The sequence below is a fragment of the Stenella coeruleoalba genome, assembly GCF_951394435.1.
Source record: "Stenella coeruleoalba genome assembly, chromosome: X".
NCBI classification, from domain to species: domain Eukaryota; kingdom Metazoa; phylum Chordata; class Mammalia; order Artiodactyla; family Delphinidae; genus Stenella; species Stenella coeruleoalba.
The window spans coordinates 36,480,382-36,498,664 of NC_137152.1; positions in this window are offsets into that span (position 1 = coordinate 36,480,382).

An 18,283-nucleotide genomic window follows, 5' to 3' on the forward strand; every position below is an offset into this window, starting at 1 on the left:
GGCTTCATTCAAACCTCGGCTTTAGCCTGACCCAAAGTGAGGACCGATAAGGGATTGAAATGAGGGAAGAGCGTTAAAATAGCACCTTTACCACTTGGCAAGTAGACTGACTTCTTATTCTAGACTGTGTAACTAACCCTCTGGGGAAGCGGGTTGAACCAGAAGGAACTGGACACTTGCCATTCCAGGTAGATAAGCAGCAGGTGGTTGGGGAGGGGCAATTACCCTAGTGGCCCTTTTATGTTGACCTGTTGGTAGCCCAGGGAGTTTTTGGTGATTCTTAAGACCGGGCCCAGGTCTGGAAAAAAATCGTAAAGTGGACTCTAAATGATAAAGCCTCTTGGAACAAATCCTCAGGAACAAGAATTTTCAATCTACCTTGTTCCTCTGGTCAAGGAAGAAAATAGAGATTGAGTTAATCACTGAATTCCCAGCGCCTAGCACTGTGCTCATAAGCGTTTACTGAACCACTCTGAAATCCGTACCAACTGTCCAAGTTTTGTCTCCCAGAGGAGTCTGCATTTTTAAGAGGATTCATTGAAGAGAGCAATGCTTAACTAAAAGGAGTAGTAATAGGGTAGAGATGGTATTAGGTAGGAAAGATATGTGAACCAGACTTCCTGGTTCCCCTCTAGGTGAGCACGCTGCCAAGGCTGCCCAGTACCTTCTTTGCAGCAGGGGAATCTCTTCATCTAGATTTTAGCTAGCATCTCTCCCTGTTCTTCCAGACTGTCACACAGCCCCTACAAAATCAATATACCTTGAAGTTCCATGCAGCTCCCCAATGAAACTGCAAACACTAAAAATGTGGATAGTCACAGAGAAAGTTAACCAATGGGAAAACTTGATCTAAGTTCTGGAGACTCACTAAAAGTCATGTTTGCTGAAAATCTAATTTCTGGAGAGTCACTAAAAGCCATGTTCACTGAGCATAATATTTAATATCACAGCCTCTTAGATTCCCAAAAGTCAAGGGAAAAGCTTCTCTCTATAGGTAACACTGAGGACAACTCAAGAGCTACCTTAAAAGTACAGATTTCTGGACTTCCCTGGTGGCGCAGTGGTTGAGAGTCCGCCTGCCGAAAAAGTACAGATTTCTTAGTACTTACGGCAGATCGTGTTTTCCAAAAGCGCCAGAAACCGGGTTTCCAATCCCACATGCTCTTCCATAACTTTGCCACTCCTGCATTAAGAGGTGGCAGCTATGTTCACCCCCCCTTGAACCTCGGTAGACCCTTACTGCCTCAAAGAATAGAATGTGGTAACTTGTAAAGCTACGTCGTAAAAGGCAATCGGGTTCCTGCCTGGCTCACTCTTTTTTTTTTTTTTTTTTTGCGGTACGCGGGCCTCTCACTGTTGTGGCCTCTCCCGTTGCAGAGCACAGGCTCCGGACGTACAGGCTCAGCGGCCATGGCTCACGGGCCCAGCCGCTCCGCGGCATGTGGGGTCTTCCCGGACCGGGGCACGAACCCGTGTCCCCTGCATCGGCAGGCAGACTCTCAACCACTGCGCCACCAGAGAAGCCCCTGGCTCACTCTTAATGCTCTTGCTCTCCACTCACTTTGGAGCCCTGAGCTTCCATGTAAGAAATCTAGACCATAATGAGATATCACCTCACACCTGTCAGAATGGCTATTATCAAAAAGACAAGAGATAATTATTGCTGGTGAGGATGTGGAGAAAAGGGAACCCTTGTGCACTGTTGGTGGGAATGTAAATTGGTGCTGCTACTATGAAAAACAGTACTGAGGGTCCTCAAAAAACTAAAAATAGGACTATCATATGATCCAGCAATCCCACTCCTGGGTATATATCCAAAGAAATTGAAATCAGGATCTCATCGAGATATCTGTGCTCCCATGTTCATTGCAGCATTACTCACAATAGCCAAGATATAAAAACAACTTAGGTGTCTGTCAACAGATGAATGGATAAAGAAGACGTGGTATATACATACACCGTGGAATATTATTCAGCCATGAGAAAGAAGGAAATCCTGCCATTTGCAACAGCATGGATGGACCTTGAGGGTGTTATGCTAACTGAAATAAGTCAGACAGAAAAACAAATACTGTATGATCTTACTTATATGTAGTATCTAAAAAAACCAAATTGATAGAAACAGAGAGTAGAGTGGTAGTTACCAGGGGCTGGGGGTGGAAGAGATGGAGAGATGTTGGTCAAAGAGTACATACTTCCAGTTATAAGATAAACAAGTTCTGGGAATCTAATGTACAGCATGGTGATTATAGATAATAATACTGTACTATATACTTGAAAGTTGCTAAAAGGGTAGAGCTTAAGTGTTCTCACCACAAAAAAAGAAATGGTAATTATGTGACAGTATGGAGGCATTAGCTAATGCTATGGTGGTAATCATATTGCAATATATATGTGTATCAAATCAACATGTTGTATTCGTTAAACTAACACAATGTTATATGTCAATCATACCTCAATAAAGCTGGGAAAAAAAGAAATCTTGAAGGTTCCATGCTGGAGAAACCATGGAGAGACCACATAGCAGTAGAGACAGACACCACAGAAGCCAAACTTTTTGAATGTTCCCAGACCAAATGCCACACACATGAATGAGTGAGCCTTCAGATATTTCATTCCCAGATACCATTTTACTGTAAACATATGAGAGACTGCCCCCCACAAGGAAGAACCACCTAGCTGAGCCTAATCAATACCTGAATCTATGAGATAATAATAACATAATTTATGTTATTTTAAGCTACTAAGTTTGAGGGTGATTTCTCCCATAGCAATAGATAACCAGAAGAGTATTTATAGTATAAAGTGGTTGCCTCAGGTAGAGTATGAAAAGATTAGTCCCAGCTATTCACAAATATACACCAAAGAAAACACTCCATTATCTATATATATTTATATATGAAAACTAATGTATATGATACAAGGGTTCTGATTCCAGTTAACACAGAATAATCACACTCAACCCATTCTCTCCCACTGAATGCAACTATAAAACCTGAACAGAATGCATGGAGCAGCTATTTGAGGACTCTAAAAAATACATTGTACCAGATGATTTGAGGAAAAACACCCAAATTTGAAGTAAAACAACTGGCAGCGAGTTTACAATTTTTTTCCCTCCAGTAGCCACCGGACTGGACTCAAGGCAGCCCAAAACCCAGTAGGGGGCATTGACATGGACAGAAAGCACAACAGGACGAGCAAGAAATAGATCTCCTAATGTTCAGAGAAAATAGGGAAGTACCATTTTTTCTTTTCTCCAATCTCTCACACCCTAGCCAATAGGCAATCCCCCTATGACAGCTGAGTCAACCATGACAATGGAGGGAGCAGTGCTCTCAAGTGCCTAAAATGACAAGGGAGGGGAGATCTTCCCTCTGATTGGAGTAGCTATGGTCCCAAACCAGTGGGGCAACACCCTATTTATATATATTTTTTCTCTCTCTGCCCTCCTACTACTTGGCCCCAGACATGAGAGAAGTTGCAGGAAGTGCACGGCAGAGAGGAGTAAATAAAGACTCAGATTTCTTGCCAAAGAATTGAAAAGGGGGACTCCAAGGAGTAGCAAAGTAACAGGGAGATTATGCAGAGGGAGTTGCTTAGGAAAACAACCCTATCACATTGTTTTATGAGCTCCTAGATTCACCCCAAGCTGCATGTGGATCTGATCTTACATAGCATACCAAAGACTGTGGTAACTGAACTAAGAAACAGATCGCCACCCAGATCCTAGACTAGCCACTGGTTAAAACACATGTGGGACAGATCTAAATAGCACTGTAAAACTTTTGAAAACTGAATTGACTCTGGAGCCATGATCCACAAAAGGCAGGTCAGAACTTACGATCTGGACCCTACCAAGTTGACTATAAGCTAAAACAAAAATATGAATATTCCTCCATGCGATTAAAACAAGATATAAAGCCCCGTAACATAATATTTTAAATGTCCAGACTACAGCCCAAAATTATTTGGCACATGAAGAACCTTAAGAATCTCAACTATTGATTGCCTATTGAAAAGGCGTTCAATAGACACCAGTGCTGAGATGACACATGACATAGCTATTGGAATTATCTAAAAAAGACTTTAAAGCAGCTATTATAAAAATACTCCAACAATCGCTTCTCCACTTTTTGGCTAAGATCAGGTGTAAAAACGCTCCAACAATTTAAAGCAAACAGTCTTGAAATGAATATAAAGACAGAAAATCTCAGCAAAGGAGTAAACAATAAGGGAAGAACCAAACTGAAATGTTATAACTAAAAAATATAATAACTGAAATTTTAAAGGTGACTAAATGGGCTCAGTAGCAGAATGAAGATGAGTCAGTAAATTTGAAGACAGATCAATAGAAATTATCCAAATTGAACAACAGGGGAAAAATTGAGAAATAAATTAATATAGCCACAAAAACCTGGAGGATAATAACAAAAGGTCTAATATTCACATGTTTGGAGTCCCAGGACAGGAAAAAGAGTGTGATACAGAAAAAAAAAATATGTGAGCATATAATAACTAAAAACATTCCAAAGTTAGCAAAAGAAATAAACCTGCAGATTCAAGAACCCCAGCAAAGTCCAAACAGGGAAAACTCAAAAGAACCAATGTCCACACATATTATATTCAAACTGTTGAAAAGAAAGACAAAGAAAATACATTGAAAGCAGAAAAATAACAAATTACATTTAGAATAATGACAATTCAAATGATTATGGATTTCTCATCAGAAACCAAGGTGGTCATAAGGAAGTGCACAACATTTTTAAAGTGCCAAAAGAACTGTCAACCCCAAATAATATATCCAGCAAAAATAGCTTTCAGGAATAACAGTGAAATAAAGACATTCTCCAAAGCAGGAAAACTGAGAGAATCCATTGACAGCAGACCTGCTATAAAAGGATGGCTAAGAGAAGTTCTTCTCTTTATAATAGTTCTTTAAAATAGGCTTTCTGAAAACAAAAATTATAACATGATCTAATGGGATTTTCAATATATGTAGATGTAATACACAGACAACCATAACATAAAGGGCTAGGGGGATAAAGGTACCTATATGTTAGTATGGTTTCTATATTCCACTTGAATTGGTAAAATATTGATTCTAGGTAGACTGTAAAAACTTAAGTATGTATGTTGTATTCCCTAGAATATACAAAGAGATAAAAATTTTAATAACACAATAGGTGAATTAAATGGAATACTAAAACGTGTTCAAAGGAATCTAAAAATAGGCAGAAAAGGGGAAATGGAGGAACAAAAATCAGACAGAACAAAAGAAAACAAATAATAAAATGGTAGACATAAATCCAAACATATCAATAACTACATTAAATGTAAATGGTCTATACAAATCAATTAAGAGAGAATGTCATAATGGATAAAAAACAAGACCCCAAAACAAGTGCCTAGAAACTCACTTCAAGTGCAGAAGCCAGCAAAGAGCAAGACAGTGGCAGCCTTGGAGTGGAATCGGGCCCGAGGAAGGGCCATTGGTTTATCACACCCAAGAAGGCAAGCATGGTGCAGCAGCAAAAGCTTGAGTAAAACCTAGCGGTCAGGATCTGGAAGAACATCAAACATGATGTGATGAAAGCCAGCACCAGCCTGCCCGAGAACCTGGCACTGCTGAAGACCCTCACCAAGAAGGTGGCAGCCTTCTCCTCCACCAAGACACCTTCCTAAGGATGCTGCCCCAGTAGAGGCCATCACCACAGCCCCCTCCTCTGTGCTCAGACTTATGCAGGTAACTCCATACGGAGGAGGGGGCTTGCTAGGCAGAGCCTTGGGTTGCGCCTTGAACTTTAGTGGGGGCCTGGCCCGTGAGCAAGTGATCAGCAGGTCCGAAGTACACTGGTTGGCTTCCCAGAGTGCTGAGGACTCCACACAGGCCAAGGCCATGAGGATGCCTTCAGCCACTTCCTGTGTCCACCCTCCCCCTCCCCACATCCTTTCTCCACTGGTTTAACCCAGGGCAATAAACCTGACTTTGTCATTCAAAAAAGAAAGGAAGAAGTTCACTTCAAATATCCTGACATAGGTAGGTTTAAAGTAAAAGGATAGAAACATGTATACCATGTAAACATGAATAACAGAAAGCTGGAGTGACTTTATTAATATCAGACTTAGACTTCCCAGCAAAGAAAATTACTCGGAATGAAGAGGGACATTACATAACAATAACTGATCTATGCACCAAGAAGACATTACAATCTGCACTAGTTTTCTATTGCTGTGTAACAAATTACCCACAAACTGAGTGACTTAAAACAATGCACATCTGTTATCTGACAGTTTTTGTAGGTCAGAAATCAGGGCACAGCTTAACTAGGTTCTCTGCTTCAGGTGCCTGCAATCTAGGTATCAGTTAAGGATACAGTCTTATCATAAGCTTGACTGGGGAAAAATCCCCTTCCAAACTCATCCAGGTTTGGGGAAGAATTCATTTCCTTGCAGCAGTATAACTAACTAAGGGCCCTAGATTTTTCTTGGCTGTCCTTTGGAAGCCACCCTCAGATATGAGAGGCCACCTGCAGTTCCTAGAGGCTAGCTGAAGCTCCTTGCCATGTGGGTTTCCTCAACATGGCTGCTTACTTCATCAGTCCAACAAAGATAATCTCTCACTCCAGTTTGCTAAAATGGAGTCTTACATAATGTGAAATAATTATGGGAGTGACATTTCATCATCTTTGCCATATAACATGACAATCAAGAGAGTGACATACCATAACCTTTGCCATATTCTACCCATTAGAAGCAAGTCCCTGGTCCTGCCCCTGCTCAATGGGAGGATATTACAAAGGCATGAACATCAACAGGTTAGTTCATTTGGACGCACCTTCTTAGGGACTGCCTACCACACAGTTCTAGCTATGTGTGTGCATCAAATACCAGAGCTTTAAAATACATGAGGCAAAAGATGACAGAACTGAAAGGAGAAATAAACATGTCCACAATTAGAGTTGGAGATTTCAATACTCCTCTTTCTGTAATAGATAGAACTAATAGACAGAAAATCTGCAAGGATACAGAAGATCTGACCAACAGAATCAACCAACTGGATGTAATTGACATTTATGGAATGCTCCACCCAACAACAGCAGAATATACATTATCTTTAAGTGCACATGGAACAAAAGTCTGCAATCAGTTTCACTGGGCTAAATTCACTGGGCGAAATTCAGCAAGGCTGGTTCCTTTTGGAGGCTCAAGGGGAAAATCCATTTCCTTGCCTCTTCCAGCTAATGGAGCTTCATTACCTGCCTCATGGTCTTTTCCTCCGTCTTCAAAATGAGCAGTGTAGCATCTTACTTCCATTGCCACATCTCCTAATTCCTCCTTTGACTTTCTTGTCTCCCTTTTTATTTTTTTAAACATCTTTATTGGGGTATAATTGTTTTACAATGGTGTGTAAGTTTCTGCTTTATAACAAAGTGAATAAGTTATACATATACACATGTTCCCATATCTCTTCCCTCTTGCATCTCCCTCCCTCCCACACTCCCTATCCCACCCCTCCAGGCGGTCATAAAGCAACGAGCTGATCTCCCTGTGCTATGCGGCTGCTTCCCAGCAGCTACCTACCTTAGGTTTGGTAGTGTATATATGTCCATGGCTCTCTCTCGCTTTGTCACAACTCACCCTTCCCCCTCCCCATATCCTCAAGTCCATTCTCTAATAGGTCTGTGTCTTTATTCCCGTCTTACCCCTAGGTTCTTCATGACATTTTTTTCCTTAAATTCCATATATATGTGTTAGCATACGGTATTTGTCTTTCTCTTTCTGACTTACTTCACTCTGTATGACACTCTAGGTCTACCCACCTCATTACAAATAGCTCAATTTCGTTTCTTTTTATGGCTGAGTAATATTCCATTGTATATATGTGCCACATCTTCTTTATCCATTCATCCTATGATGGGCACTTAGGTTGTTTCCATCTCCGGGCTATTGTAAATAGAGCTGCAATGAACATTTTGGTACATGACTCTTTTTGAATTACGGTTTCCTCAGGGTATATGCCCAGTAGTGGGATTGCTGGGTCATATGGTAGTTCTATTTGTAGTTTTTTAAGGAACCTCCATACTGTTCTCCATAGTGGCTGTACCAATTCACATTCCCACCAGCAGTGCAAGAGTGTTCCCTTTTCTCCACACCCTCTCCAGCATTTATTGTTTCTAGATTTTTTGATGATGGCCATTCTGACTGGTGTGAGATGATATCTCATTGTAGTTTTGATTCGCATTTCTCTAATGATTAATGATGTTGAGCATTCTTTCATGTGTTTGTTGGCAGTCTATATAACTTCTTTGGAGAAATGTCTATTTAGGTCTTCTGCTCATTTTTTGATTGGTTTTTTTGTTTTTTTGATATTGAGCTGCATGAGCTGCTTGCAAATTTTGGAGATTAATCCTTTGTCAGTTGCTTCATTTGCAAATATTTTCTCCCATTCTGAGGGTTGTCTTTTCGTCCTGTTTATGGTTTCCTTTGCTGTGCAAAAGCTTTGAAGTTTCATTAGGTCCCATTTCTTTATTTTTGTTTTTATTTCCATTTCTCTAGGAGGTGGGCCAAAAAGGACCTTGCTGTGATTTATGTCATAGAGTGTTCTGCCTAAGTTTTCCTCTAAGAGTTTGATGGTTTCTGGCCTTACATTTAGGTCTTTAATCCATTTTGAGCTTATTTTTGTGTATGGTGTTAGGGAGTGATCTACTCTCATACTTTTACATGTACCTGTCCAGTTTTCCCAGCACCACTTACTGAAGAGGCTGTCCTTTCTCCACTGTACATTCCTGCCTCCTATATAAAATACAAGGTGACCATATGTGTGTGGGTTTATCTTTGGGCTTTCTATCCTGTTCTGTTGATCTATATTTCTGTTTTTGTGCCAGTACCATACTGTCTTCATTACTGTAGCTCTGTAGTATAGCCTGAAGTCAGGGAGCCTGATTCTTCCAGTTCCGCTTTTCGTTCTCAAGATTGCTTTGGCTATTCGGGGTCTTTTGTGTTTCCATACAAATTGGGAAATTTTTTGTTCTACTTCTGTGAAAAATGCCAGTGGTAGTTTAATAGGGATTGCATTGAATCTGTAGATTGCTTTGGGTAGTAGAGTCATTTTCACAATGTTGATTCTTCCAATCCAAGAACATGGTATATCTCTCCATCTATTTGTATCATCTTTAATTTCTTTCATCAGTGTCTTATAATTTTCTGCATACAGGTTTTTGTCTCCTTAGGTAGGTTTATCCCTAGATATTTTATTCTTTTTGTTGCAAAGGTAAATAGGAGTGATTTCTTGATTTCACTTTCAGATTTTTCATCATTAGTGTATAGGAATGCCAGAGATTTCTGTGCATTAATTTTGTATCCTGCAACTTTACCAAATTCATTGATTAGTTCTAGTAGTTTTCTGGTAGCAGCTTTAGGATTCTCTATGTATAGTATCATGTCATCTGCAAACAGTGACAGCTTTACTTCTTCTTTTCTGATTGGGATTCCTTTTATTTCCTTTTCTTCTCTGATTGATGTGGCTAACACTTCTAAAACTATGTTTAGTAAGAGTGGTGAGAGTGGACAACCTTGTCTTGTTGCTGATCTTAGTGGAAATGCTTTCAGTTTTTCAACATTGAGGATGGTGTTAGATGTGGGTTTGTCATATATGGGCTTTATTATGTTGAGGAAAGTTCCCTCTATGCCTACTTTCTGCAGGGCTTTTATCATAAATGGGTATTGAATTTTGTCAAAAGCTTTCTCTGCATCTATTGAGATGATCATATGGCTTTTCTCCTTCAGTTTGTTAAGATGGTGTATCATGTTGATTGATTTGCGTATATTGAAGAATCCTTGCATTCCTGGAATAAACCCCACTTGATCATGGTGTATGATCCTTTTAATGTGCTGTTGGATTGTGTTTGCTAGTATTTTGTTGAGGATTTTTGCATCTCTGTTCATCAGTGATATTGGCCTGTAGTTTTATATCTTTTTGACATCTTTTTCTGGTTTTGGTATCAAGGTGATGCTGGCCTCGTAGAAGGAATTTGGGAGTGTTCCTCCCTCTGCTACATTTTGGAAGAGTTTGAGAAGGATAGGTGTTAGCTCTTCCCTAATTGTTTTATAGAATTCGCCTGTGAAGCCACCTGGTCCTGGGCTTTTGTTTGTTGGAAGATTTTTAATTACAGTTTCAATTTCAGTGCTTGTGATTGGTCTGTTCATATTTTCTATTTCTTCCTGATTCAATCTTGGCAGGTTGTGCATTTCTAAGAATTTGTCCATTTCTTCCAGGTTGTCCATTTTATTGGCATAGAGTTGCTTGTAGTAATCTCTCATGATCTTTTGTATTTCTGCAGTGTCAGTTGTTACTTCTCCTTTTTCATTTCTAATTCTATTGATTTGAGTCTTCTCCCTTTTTTTCTTGATGAGTCTGGCTAATGGTTTATCTATTTTGTTTATCTTCTCAAAGATCCAGCTTTTAGTTTTATTGATCTTTGCTATCGTTTCCTTCATTTCTTTTTCATTTATTTCTGATCTGATTTTTATGATTTCTTTCCTTCTGCTAACTTTGGGGTTTTTTTGTTCTTCTTTCTCTAAGTGCTTTAGGTGCAAGGTTAGGTTGTTTATTCGAGATATTTCCTGTTTCTTAAAGTGGGCTTGTATTGCTATAAACTTCCCTCTTAGAACTGTTTTTGCTGCATCCCATAAGTTTTGGGTCGTCGTGTCTCCATTGTCATTGTTTCTAGGTACTTTTTGATTTCCTCTTTCATTTCTTCAGTGATCACTTCGTTATTAACTAGTGTATTGTTTAGCCTCCATATGTTTGTATTTTTTACAGATCTTTTCCTGTAATTGACATCTAGTCTCATAGCATTGTGGTCAGAAAACATACTTGATATAATTTCAATTTTCTTAAATTTTCCAAGGCTTGATTTGTGACCCAAGATATGATCTATCCTGGAGAATAGTCCATGAGCACTTGAAAAAAATGTGTATTCTGTTGTTTTTGGATGGAATGTCCTATAAACATCAATTAAGTCCATCTTGTTTAATGTATCATTTAAAGCTTGTGTTTCCTTATTTATTTTCATTTTGGATGATCTCTCCATTGGTGAAAATGGGGTGTTAAAGTCCCCTACTATGAATGTGTTACTGTCGATTTCCGTTTTTATGGCTGTTAGTATTTGCCTTATGTATTGAGGTGCTCCTATGTTGGGTGCATAAATATTTACAATTGTTATATGTTCTTCTTGGATCAATCCCTTGAGCATTACGTAGTGTCCTTCTTGGTCTCTTCTCATAGTCTTTATTTTAAAGTCTATTTTGTCTGATATGAGAATTGCTACTCCAGCTTTTTTTTCATTTCTATTTGCATGGAATATCTTTTTCCATCCCCTTACTTTCAGTCTGTATGTGTCTCTAGGTCTGAAGTGGGTCTCTTGCAGACAGCAAATATATGGGTCTTGTTTTTGTATCTATTCAGCCAATCTGTGTCTTTTGGTGGGAGCATTTAATCCATTTACATTTAAGGTAATTATCAATATGTATGTTCTTATTCCCATTTTCTAAATTGTTTTGTGTTTGTTATTGTAGGTCTTTTCCTTCTCTGTTGTTCTTGCCTAGAGAAGTTCCTTTAGTATTTGTTGTAAAGCTGGTTTGGTGGTGCTGAACTCTCTCAGCTTTTGCTTGTCTGTAAAGGTTTTAATTTCTGCATCAAATCTGAATGAGATCCTTGCTGGGTAGAGTAATCTTGGTTGCACGTTTTTCTCCTTCATCACTTTAAATATGTCCTGCCACTCCCTTCCTGCTTGCACAGTTTCTGCTGAAAGATCAGCTGTTAACCTTATGGGGATTCCCTTGTGTGTTATTTGTTGTTTTTCCTTTGCTGCTTTTAATATGCTTTCTTTGTATTTAATTTTTGACAGTTTGATTAATATGTGCCTTGTCGTATTTCTCCTTGGATTTATCCTGTATGGGACTCTCTGTGCTTCCTGGACTTGATTAACTATTTCCTTTCCCATATTAGGGAAGTTTTCAACTATAATCTCTTCAAATATTATCTCAGTCCCTTCCTTTTTCTCTTCTTCTTCTGGAATCCCTATAATTCGAATGTTGGTCCATTTCATGTTGTCCCAGAGGTCTCTGAGACTGTCCTCAGTTCTTTTCATCTTTTTTTAATTCTGCTCTGCAGTAGTTATTTCCACTGTTTTATCTTCCAGGTCACTTATCCGTTCTTCTGCCTCAGTTATTCTGCTATTGTTCCCATCTAGAGTATTTTTCATTTCATTTATTGTGTTGTTCATTGTTGTTTGTTTCATCTTCAGTTCTTCGAGGTCCTTGTTAAATGTTTCTTGCATTTTGTCTATTCTGTTTCTAAGATTTTGGATCATCTTTATTATCATTATTCTGAATTCTTTTTCAGGTAGACTGCCCATTTCCTCTTCATTTGATAGGTCTGGTGGGTTTTTATCTTGCTCCTTCATCTGCTGTGTGTTTTTCTGTGTTCTCATTTTGTTTATCTTACTGTGTTTGGAGTCTCTTTGAAAGCTGCAGGTTCGTAATTCCCATTGTTTTTGGTGTCTGTCCCCAGTGGCTAAGGTTGGTTCAGTGGGTTGTGTAGGCTTCCTGGTGGAGGGGATTAGTGTCTGTGTTCTTGTGGATGAGGCTGGATCTTGTCTCTTTGGTGGGCAGGTCCACGTCTGGTGGTGTGTTTTGGGGTGTCTGTGGACTTATTATGATTTTAGGCAGCCTCTCTGCTAATAGGTGGGGTTGTGTTCCTGTTTTGCTAGTTGTTTGGCATAGGATGTCCAGCACTGTAGCTTGCTGGTCGTTGAGTGAAGCTGGGTGCTGGTGTTGAGATGGAGATCTCTGGGAGATTTTCACCGTTTGATATTATGTGGAGCTGGGAGGTCTCTTGTGGACCAGTGTCCTGAAGTTGGCTCTCCCACCTCAGAGGCACAGCACTGACTCCTGGCTGGAGCACCAAGAGCCTTTCATCCACCCGGCTCAGAATAGAAGGGAGAAAATGTAGAGAGAAAGAATTAGTAGAAGTAGGAAGAACAAAAGAAAGAAAGCAAGGAAGGAGGGAAGGAAGGAAAAAGGAAAGAAAGAAGGAAGATAAAGTAAAATAAAGTTATTAAATTCAACATAATTATTAAGAGAAAAATTTTAAAAATTAAAAAAAAACGGATGGATAGAACCTTAGGACAAATTGTGGAAGCAAATCTATACAGACAAAATCTCATACAGAAGCATACACATACACACTCACAAAAAGAGGAAAAGAGGAAAAAATCATAAATCTTGCTCTCAAAGTCCACTCTTCAATTTGCGATGGTTGGTTGTCTAAAGGAGGGAAGGAAGGAAAGAAAGAAAAAAGAAAGAAAGAAAGAAGACAAAATAAAATAAAATAAAGTTATTAAAATTAATTATTAAGAAAAACCAATTAAAAAAAACAGGGACGGATAGAACCCTAGGACAAATGGTGGAAGCAAAGCTATACAGACAAAATCTCACGCAGAAGCATACATATACACACTCAGAAAAAGAGGAAAAGGGGAAAAAATCATAAATCTTGCTCTCAAAGTCCACCTCCTCAATTTGGGATGATTCGTTGTCTGTTCATGTATTCCACAGATGCAGGGTACTTCAAGTTGATTGTGGAGCTTTAATCCGCTGCTTCTGAGGCTGCTGGGAGAGATTTCCCTTTCTCTTCTTTGTTCTCACAGCTCCCAGGGGCTCAGCTTTGGATTTGGCCCCTCCTCTGCGTGTAGGTCGCCGGAGGGCGTCTGTTCTTCGCTCAGACAGGACGGGGTTAAAGGAGAGGCTGATTCAGGGGCTCTGGCTCACTCAGGCCGGGGGAGGGAGGGGCATGGAATGCGGGGCGAGCCTGCAGTGGCAGAGGCCGGCACGACATTGCACCAGCCTGAGGCTCACCGTGCGTTCTCCCTGGGAAGTTGTCCCTGGATCCCGGGACCCTGGAAGAGGCGGGCTGCACAGGCTCCCCAGAAGGCAGGTGTGGACAGTGGCCTGTGCTTGCACACAGGCTTCTTGGTGGCGGCAGCAGCAGCCTTAGCGTCTCCTGCCCGTCTCTTCGGTCAGCACTTTTAGCCCCGGCTCACGCCCGTCTCTGGACCTCCTTTAAGCAGTGCTCTTAATTCCCTCTCCTCACGCAGCAGGAAACAAAGCTGGAATAAAAAGTCTCTTGCCTCTTTGGCAGCTCCAGACCTTTTCTCGAACTCCATCCCGGCTAGCCGAGGTGCACTAACCCCTTCAGGCTGTGTTCACGCAGCCAACTGAAGTCCTTTCCCTGCGCTCCTACCAAAGCCCAAGCCTCAGCTCGCAGCCCCGCCCGCCCCGGCGGGTGAGCAGACCAGCCTCTCAGGCTGGTGAGTGCCGGTCGGCACCAATCCTCTGTGCGGGAATCTCCCCGCTTTGCCCTCCACACCCCGGTTGCTGCACTCTCCTCCGCGGCTTCGAAGCTCCCCCCCTCCGCCACCCAGTCTCCACCCGCGAAGGGGCTTCCTAGTGTGTAGAAACCTTTCCTCCTTCACAGCTCCCTCCCACTGGTGCAGGTCCCATCCCTATCCTTTTGTCTCGGTTTTTTCTTTTGCCCTACCCAGCTACTTAGGGGGTTTCTTGCCTTTTAGGAGGTCTGAGGTCTTCTGCCAGCGTTCAGTAGGTGTTCTGTAGGAGTTGTTCCACGTGTAGATGTATTTCTGGTGTATCTGTGGGGAGGAAGGTGATCTCCGCGTCTTACTCTTCCGCCATCTTCCCCTCCTGTCTCTTGCCTCCCTTTTTAAGGACTCTTGTGAGTATATTTGGGGCCCATTCAGACAATCCAGGTAATCTCCCCATCTCTAGATCTTTAACTTGATCACGTTTGCAGTGTCCCTTTTGTCAGTAGGGTAATATATCCACAGGTTCTGGAAACTAGGACATATATATAGGAGGCCATAATTCAGCATACCACATATACTTGTTGAATAAATTGAACTCGTAGTAAGAAACATTTCAAAGAAGAATTCTGCAGGCCCAGGTGGTTTCACTGGTAAATTCCACTGAAAATTTTTACAAAGAATTAACACCAATACTACACAATCCCTCAGAGAAAATATGAGAGGACTGAACTCTTCTCATTTTATGAGGCCAAAATTACCCTGATACCAAAACCGACAGACAGTTCAAGAGAAGAAAGCTGCAGAACACTATCTCTCATGAACTTAGACATAAAACTCCCCAACAAAGTATTAGCAAATTGAATCTAACAGAAAAAAGAAGTATACATCACAACCAAGTGGTGTTTTTCCTGGGATTGTAAGGCTGGTTTAACATGAGACAACTAATCAATGAAATCTACCATATTAACTATCTAAAGAAAAACCACATGATCATATTGGTGCAGAGAAAGTATTTGACAAAATTGTTGACTTGTCCATTCATGATAACAACTTTCAGCAAAACAGGCATAAAAGGGAACTTCCTCAACTTGATAAAGACCATGTGTAAAAACAAAAACAAAAAACAAACAAAAAACCACTACTGCTAACATCATTCTTAATGTTGAAGACTGAATTATTTCCCCCTAAGATGAGGAAAGAGGCAGGAAGGTCCACTATCACCACTCCTATTCAACAGTGAAGTGAAAGTCTTAGTCAGTGCAATAAGGCAGAAAAAAATAACAAAAGGCGTACAGATATTGCAAAAATCACAATATATAAATTTAAGTCGAATACTGAGGAAACAGAGGAACAAAAAACCCAGAAGAAACAAAATGAAAAGGAAGGGGGATAAAAGTTATCAAAGGATATTAGAAAATTTCTCCTATTCACAGATGGATATAACTGTCTACTTAGAAGATCCCAAGGAATCCATAAAATCCTAGAACTATTGCTATGTACTAGCTATGTGCAATTTGAGGTAACAAGTTTTAAAATATATCATTCACAATAGTAGAAAATAAAAGAAAATACTTAGATTTAACAAAACATGTTCAGGATCTATATGCTGAAAACTACAAAATGCTGATGAAAGAAATGAAAGAAGGCCTCAATAAATGGAGAGACATACCATATTTATGTATCAGAAACCTAGCAAAGATGTTAATTCCCTCCAAACTGATGTACAGACTTAATGCAATTCCAGTCAACATCTATGAAGAAATTTTTGTAAATATAGACAAGGAAAATCTAAAATTAATAGGAACATCAAAGTAACTAGAATAGCCAAAACAAATTTTTAAAAGAAGAATAAAACTGGAGACCCCATACTACCCAATTTAAGATGACTTATAAAGCTACTATACTAAGTAATAAGGCATAAAGCAATCAAGGCAAGGTATTATTGGCGAAAGAATAGATGTATAGATCAATGGAATGGAATAGAGTCCAGACATAGGTCTACACACTAATATGGTGAACTGATTTTTGACAAAAGTACATACGCAACTCAATGGAGAAAGTACATTCTTTTATACAAATGGTTTGAAATAATTGGATATTCATATGCCCAAAAAAATGAACTCAATTTAAAAATAGGCAAAAGACTTTGACACTTCACAAAAGAGGATATGTGGAGGACAAATAATGACATGAAAAGATGTTTAACATCTGTAGCCATTAGAGAAATAAAAATTAATGCCATGATTACTACCTATTAGAATGGCTTAAGTACAAAATGCTGACAATACCAAATAAAGGTGAGAAAGCAAACTACCTAGAACCCTTGTACACTGCAGGTGGAAATGCAAACTGGTATAACCACTCTGGAAAACAGTTCGGCAGTTCCTTATAAAATTAATATATATTTACCCATAAAAGCAAGCAATCCCACTCCTAGGTATATATCCAAGAAGAATGAAACTTATGTTCATAAAAAAACCTATATAAAGGCTTCCGGGAAGATGGCAGAAGAGTAAGACGCAGAGATCACGTTCCTCACCACAGATACACCAGAAATACATCTACATGTGGAACAACTACTACAGAACACCTACTGAACGCTGGCAGAAGACCTCAGACCTCCCAAAAGGCAAGAAACTCCCCACGTACCTGGGTAGGGCAAAAGAAAAAAGAATAAACAGAGACAAAAGAATAGGGATGGGACCTGCACCAGTGGGAGGGAGCTGTGAAGGAGGAAAGGTTTCCACACACTAGGAAGCCCCTTCGCGGGCGGAGACTGTGGGTGGTGGAGTGGGGGAGCTTCCAGGCCACGGAGGAGAGCGCAGCCACAGGGGTGCGGAGGGCAAAGCGGAGAGATTCCAGCACAGAGGATCGGTGCCGACCAGCACTCACCAGCCCGAGAGGCTGGTCTGCTAACCCGCAGGGGCGGGCGGGGCTGGGAGCTGAGGCTTGGGCTTCGGTCGGAGCACAGGGAGCGGACTGGGGTTGGTGGCGTGAACACAGCCTGAGGGGTTAGTGCACCACGGCTGGCCGGGAGGGAGTCCGGAAATGTCTAGAGCTGCCGAAGAGGCAAGAGACTTTTTCTTCCCTCTTTGTTTCCTGGTGTGTGAGGAGAGGGGATTAAGAACGCTTCTTTAAGGAGGTCCAGAGACGGGCGCGAGCCACGGCTAAAAGTGCGGGCCACAGAGACAGGCATGAGACGCTAAGGCTGCTGCTGCCGCCACCAAGCAGCCTGTGTGCCAGCACAGGTCATTCTCCACACCCACTTCCGGAGAGCCTGTGCAGTCCGCCACTGCCAGGGTCCCGGGATCCAGGGACAACTTTCCCAGGAGAACGCACGGTGCGCCTCAGGCTGGTGCAACGTCACGCCGGCCTCTGCCACCGCAGGCTCACCCCACACTCAGTGCCCCTCCCTCCCCCCGGCCTGAGTGAGCCAGAGCCCCCGAGTCAGCGGCTCCTTTAACCCCGTCCTGTCTGAGCAAAGAACAGACGCCCTCCGGGGACCTACGCACAGAGGCGGGGCCAAATCCAAAGCTGAGCCCCTGGGAGCTGTGAGAACAAAGAAGAGAAAGGGAAATCTCTCCCAGCAGCCTCAGAAGCAGTGGATTAAAGCTCCACAATCAACTGGATGTACCATGCAACTGTGGAATACATGAATAGACAACAAATCATCCCAAATTGAGGAGGTGGACTTTGGGAGCAAGATTTATGATTTTTTCCCCTTTTCCTCTTTTTGTGAGTGTGTATGTGTATGGTTCTGCGTCAGATTTTGTCTGTATAGCTTTACTTCCACCATTTGTCATAGGGTTCTATCCATCCATTTTTTGTTCTCTTAATAACTATTTTTTTATTTTAATAATTTATTATATTTTACCTTACTTTATTTTATTTTACTT